This window comes from Amphiprion ocellaris, chromosome 3, assembly GCF_022539595.1.
Source record: "Amphiprion ocellaris isolate individual 3 ecotype Okinawa chromosome 3, ASM2253959v1, whole genome shotgun sequence".
Lineage (NCBI taxonomy): Eukaryota > Metazoa > Chordata > Actinopteri > Pomacentridae > Amphiprion > Amphiprion ocellaris.
In genome coordinates, this window is record NC_072768.1 from 25,206,199 (window position 1) to 25,212,451 (window position 6,253).

The following is a 6,253-nucleotide window of genomic DNA, read 5'->3' on the forward strand; positions in this document are numbered from 1 at the left end:
CCACGCACGCCTTTTTGGGAATCGGTGGTGTGTCTTCGACGGTGTCCGGTGACAGAGGACCCTCCACATCTGTGCTGCTCTTTGAACTCGGTGATTTCGTGGAGCTAATCATTTCAACGGCCGCATCCGCCATTGCGTTCAGCAGTGTCGGAGACGGTATTCTCGACAAAGCTCCCAGGAAATCATGGCAGGAGGATAAGAATTTAATACCTTCTATTACTTCCCCCGCGATCATTTTGTTCAGCTTCTCAGCGCTCTCGCTGCTGACACCGTCCTGCAAGTTAAGCGCTTCTTTAAAGCTCTGAGGAAGAGTGCTGGCTATTGCGTCCGACACTTCCTCCTCTGTGATCTGTCTTCCCAGAGCTTCCGTGTAATTCAAGATGTTCTGGATGTAAAACCAAAGAATTTCTGCCATCAATATTTCCAGCAGATTTCTGGTCATGGGGTCAGGTTTCCCTACCATCAGCATCTCCCGTTCCTCTGAGGGAATATTTCCAAGGGTGTAGCTGATCAGTGGACGCAGGGTTTCTGCTGGGATCATCTCAATATGCTGTTCCCGGGATTTTGCCTTTCGGGCCATCTTCTGTGTTGAAGGTTCTGCTTAGATCAAACGTCGACTCTTCAGTGAGTTTGAATTCTGCTGTAGTTCCTCTTATAAAAGGGTTTGACCTTTTATGACGTCAGAACTGACGTTCCAAAGGCCACGCTATGACGTGAACACAACACATGACGTCACTGTTGCCATGTGCTCTGTGTTTGTTTTCATCAGCAGTCAGCAAAGAAACATTAAAGCAGAGAGCTGAATAAATATAAGCTACAGATGTGGATTCAACATGTCTTAATATAAAAACTGCAAACATGGACTCAACATGTGTTAACATGACAAATTAAACATTTTAAATCAAAACTTACTTTACATATTTTCACTGTGATAAATGAGCAAATAAAAATGAATTGAGAAAAAACGGGGCAAAACTATGAATAATGTCTACATACAAAATCTTTCTTTTGACAGATGTAATTCGTTCTTTGACATGCAAAAAAAAAAAATAAAATAAATCTTGTTCGCTTATTAGTGGATGAGCTCTTTGCTTCGTTGCTGTTGTGTGCATATGCTCAGTGGTCACAATGTTGATTAACATTCACACACCATTGTTCTTACTAAACATCTTGTTGTAATATGCTGAAATGTGATTAATTAACAGCAGACAGAAAAACTGAACACATAATGTCTTACAAATCAATCAATGTTGATGCATTTAGAGACATTTTAATAACACATCAAACTGGTTAAAATAATAGTATCACTTTTCACTATCCTTGCCTTGATATCAGAATTGGAATCAGAGCTAATGGAATTGCAGATTGGATTTTGGGTTGTGAAGAAGCACGCAGAAGTGTAGCGTAAGCCTGATGTCTCGGAGACTACAGATTATCTTGGTTAGCAGTGAGATCATCTGGTGAGAAAATAAGGTCACTGAAGAGTAATAAACCTCTTGAATGAAGCACTCCCCTTCCCCCTCCAAATAAAAACAGCATCTCCTTAGCAGGAGGTTGGATGCAAAAAAATGCATATGTATGAACAGTGTCCAAATATTTAGTGTTAATTTACTGTCTGAAGAAAAATTCCACAACAAAGGGAGAACATTCTGCATGGATCTCAGGGAAATATACACTTTAAGGCTGCACATCATGGCCATCTAGTGGTGCTTCAGAGGTACGACACTGTGCGGAAGGATTCCTGTCCATGACACACAAATTTATCTCGGGCAAATATGTGAAACTGGTTTCACTGCTTCATTTCCAGTCACTAATGTTGAGGTGTAATCTGTGAATGGCCAGGAATTAAACTTTTCTGTTTCCACACAGAGGTGAGTTATGTGCAGGAGGATTTACTCACTGACTTACTGTGTGTCAGCTGGTTTCTCATCTTCTTCCTTGTTTTGTTTCTTATTTTAGTGACTCAGAGGGTGTGTTTTGGACATTGAATTGAAGATTACCTACAATGTTTAAAAAAAAATACTATTCAGAAAGGATGCCAGGAAAACACATTAAAAATATGGTATAATGGTCAAAAACTGTAAAAAAAAAAAAAAAAAAAAAAAACAAAGCCCAAAAACCCCCGAAAAAAACCCACATATATAGTAATGATAAATATCTGTAAAATATTGATATCTTTAGCGAAGTAAAATGCAGAAAAATAAGCATAATTTCATGTAGTAAAAGAACAAATTCCTGTTTGTAAAAATATCACTTTTTGATGTGGATATTCTGTACAGTTTTGGCCTGTTTTTATTTTATACTTTATCTAGATTTTACTAGATAATATCTATAATTTATCAAACACAGCAGGATTGGGGTTAGGGTATGTTTTTTTCTGCTTGTGTTTTTTTTTTTTTTTTTAAAGTCAACATGCGAATTAGTACTTAATATCTCCAAAATGATCATATTTTTTTCTGATTTAAATACAGTAAGAAATAATGTAATTTTACAGTGAACTGATGTTAAAGAATTTACCATTTATAAAAATATTGATTTTTGATGTAGACTTTTTGTGTGTTTCTTTGTTATGTATTGTTTTTTGTTGTTGTTCGTTATGTATTGGGTTTTTTTTTGTTGTTGTTGTCTTGTTACTTTATTTGACATTTTACTGGATATTCACTTTGATTTTTCAAAACAAAGTTGTGGTTAGGATCTGGAAAATAACAGCAAATTGTTAGGAAAACAAAGAAAGTTAAAACATGCTTTGTTTTTTTTTTTGCGCTGAAATAAGTTTGTGCACAACACATATAGTCTGAAACATAGTGAATGAAACCTTAAAACTCCCTTGTACTTCCCAAATACTCTCTTACATGAGTGTTATGGTGATAACATAAGAAGTTTAGTACGATCCAATCCAGCTTTTCTGCTAAAAAAAAAAAATAAAAATGAAAAAAACACCTTGCTAAAAGTGTTCTGATGTTGAGTTCAGGTGCTTTTTGAAAATCTCTTCTTTAGTGTCAGTTGACTAATGATTTGGACACACTTCACATCTGCAACCCAACAGATTTTACATTTATTGCTTAAACTATGATTTTAAATCCACACGTCATTAGATGAAACTTCTAAATACATGATGAGGGTGAAGTTGTGCATCATTAGGGGAATCACCTATCCTCCATGTGCTTTGCTGTTGATGTTCACACATGTGCCTCTTTTCTTGCAGAAGTCCAGGATCTCGTGCATCATCTGGCTGTTTCCATCCTTGGCAGTCCAGTGCAGAGCAGTGGAGCCTGACATGAAGTCTTTCTTCTGGGCCAAGCTTGTGTCCCTCAGCAGCAGGCCTTATACATGTCCCCAGAGTCCAGCTGCACATTTCACCAACCACTCATGAGCTACTGGTTCCAGACTATAACTATTCAGTGTGTCTTGTATTAAATTTGTTGTACTATGAAAACGCGCTGTGCTCAACAAATACTGCAGTTCTTCCAGCAATTCATCAAATGCAGCACTGGGCACATGAAAAATATTTTCAAGTTTTAATAACACAGCTGCAAGTTTTTGTTCTACTATATCTTTCTGATCCTTTGTTGTACTTACATCATCAGACTGACTGCTATCGCTGAATTCCTCATTGTCTGGAACACCAGGCTCTGCTGTTTCAGCTACAACACTTTCTCTGACTACTTCGTCTTTAAAATCTGCCATTGACTGTAAGCTTTGCTTATGACTTCTGCTGGACTTGAATGTACTATAAATGTTGGATTTGTAATAACAGCCTTTGAACATACAAGTAACTGTCTCATGGTTTTTCAAATGCTAGGTTATATGTGCAAAACAATCACTCTCTGTTCCAAGTTCACTAAAACCACATAACTGACAGGACAAAGTAAATTTGTCAGTGCGCTTTAAAGCATTACAATGATTCCTGGATAAGTATGTCAAAAGTGAATTCCAAGTCTTAAAAATGCATGGACAATTTGGATACACGCAATTAATACAATGGCCACGCCCCAAATGATGATGACTTAATCTGCAATGTTTAAGAATTTCTGATCTTTTAGACTCCTCAGCACCACAGTCTTTACACAGCCACATTAACTGGAGAGACAAAAAGAAAAGTGGACAAGAAAATAATAATCAAACATCACTGTTTTTACAGTCATCACAGGTCCATGAACTTTGAAATCAATATTAAAACTTAGTGGCTTTCTCAGGAGAGTTAGGAGTATGGCTATCAACACATACTGATGCAAAGTAACTGTCGTAAAGAGAGGTATTTTTAAAAACTACCCACGAAAACTTGGGGTCCGTGCATTATTGTATGCTGCTGACCATGGGGAACCCTCATTGTTAAGCATATTTGATAAACAGTGGCAAAGCCATGTTAGATAGCCTACGTAGTGATGTCATGCTGAACGTGAGTGCCTGCCAGCAATAGCATTTACTGATGATTACAGTGGGATGATGTTTCCATACTTTATCAGAGCAAAGAGTGACACGACAAAAGCTGCAGAGAAATTCAGAGCAGACATAGCTCCGTATGGAAAGATAAAGTGCATAAGATCAGATAACGGTACGGAGTTTACCGGGCAGGAGTTCCAGTCTTTACTTAGGAGCAAAGGGATAAGGCACGAGACAAGTGCGCCCTACTCACCTCACCAAAACGGAACTGCTGAAAGAGGGTGGAGAACCTTATTTGAAATGTCACGGTGCATGCTATTGGAGAGTAACCTCCCAAAGCAATTATGGACCTATGCTGTACAGACAGCAGCTCAAATTCGCAACAGGTGTTACAGTAAACGCCTAGAGCAGACACCTTACCATGTTTTCACAGGAAAACACCAAACCTATCTCGTATGAAGGTATTTGGCTCTGAATGTTACGTATATAAGCAGGAAAAGAAGAAGTTGGATTCTAGATGTGGCAAAGGGATCTTTGTCGGCTATGATAAATATAGCCCAGCATACAACGTGTATTATCCTGAGACAGGAAAAGTCCTAAAACACAGACTCGTGAAATTAATCACAAAAGGCAGCGCAAATAGTCAGACTCAGACAGAGTGTGACATGAGGGATGACACTGAGAGTTATGGAGGTACACCACCACAGGTAGTTAACCAGGGTCAGGGACAGCCCGAAGACAGTAAAGAGCCTAGTGTGGAGATTATTGAGGCAAGTCCAACCCAAGCAGATAACACTCAGAGAGAACAGGGAGAAGAGAGATATCCTACGAGCAGGCATGGCAATTTTCCGCCGTTCCGCGGAAATCCGCCGTTTTAATTTTCAAATTGATAATTTCTGTGAATCGTCCAAATCCATTGAGAAAATTTAAGGGGGGGTGGGGTATGTTTTTGTTACTCTTGCTCCCGGTTTTTGAGAAGCGCTCGGCGTTTCTCCCGCAGCGTAACAGACGAAGAGAACCAGTCTAGCTCCTGCTGCATTGTAAAAGGCCTGGTTGGTGGAAATTGGTTGGCTGCCAACGATTGGACCAGTCAAATTGCTCGATGCATTCTTTTGTTACAATTCATGGCGGCACGTTCGTGTTGGAATTTTGAGCTATTGGGATCGTTTTCGGTGGAATCATGAAGTTTTTATCGACTTTGTGATCAGTGTAGAACTCCAGTGTAAATAGTGTTAAAAGACTTACAGAACTGTAAAAAATAGTAGGACTAAATGCAGTGAGACAACATTGAAGAAAAAGTAAGTTAACTCTTCATTAAATTAACTTATTCATTACAATCTAGTCTTCTGTAATTCTATGCATGTTTTTCATTCTGAGTCACCGCTATTTTACTGAAAACCTCTCGGCTTCAGGGGGGCTGTGCCCCCCTGGACCCCCCCTGAAGATTGTATACCGAACATTTTCAGCTGAAAACAAAATTTGCCGTTGCCATGCCTGCCTATACAGTGGCTACAACAATTCAATCCCATTTTATTATGTTTCAGCATTGACTGTGCATACTACAACCACTGTTGGCTGTAGCAAGAGAAACCCACTGTTGAAAAAATAACTTTACAGACTTTGAAGTCAGCTTTGGTCTGATGAGATCAAAATTGCACACCACCTAAAGTGAAGCATGGTGGTGGCAGCACCATGACGTGGGGGTGCTTTTTGGCAGCAGGTCAACAATTTTATGTGACAAAAAGTTATTCTTGACTTAAATAAATAGATCAGATTTTTACAAACACTAAAATATTACACAGTGTTTTTGAACAATTGTCATATTTTTTTGAGGGCTTTAAGGCATGATTGGATAGACAGATGCATGGAT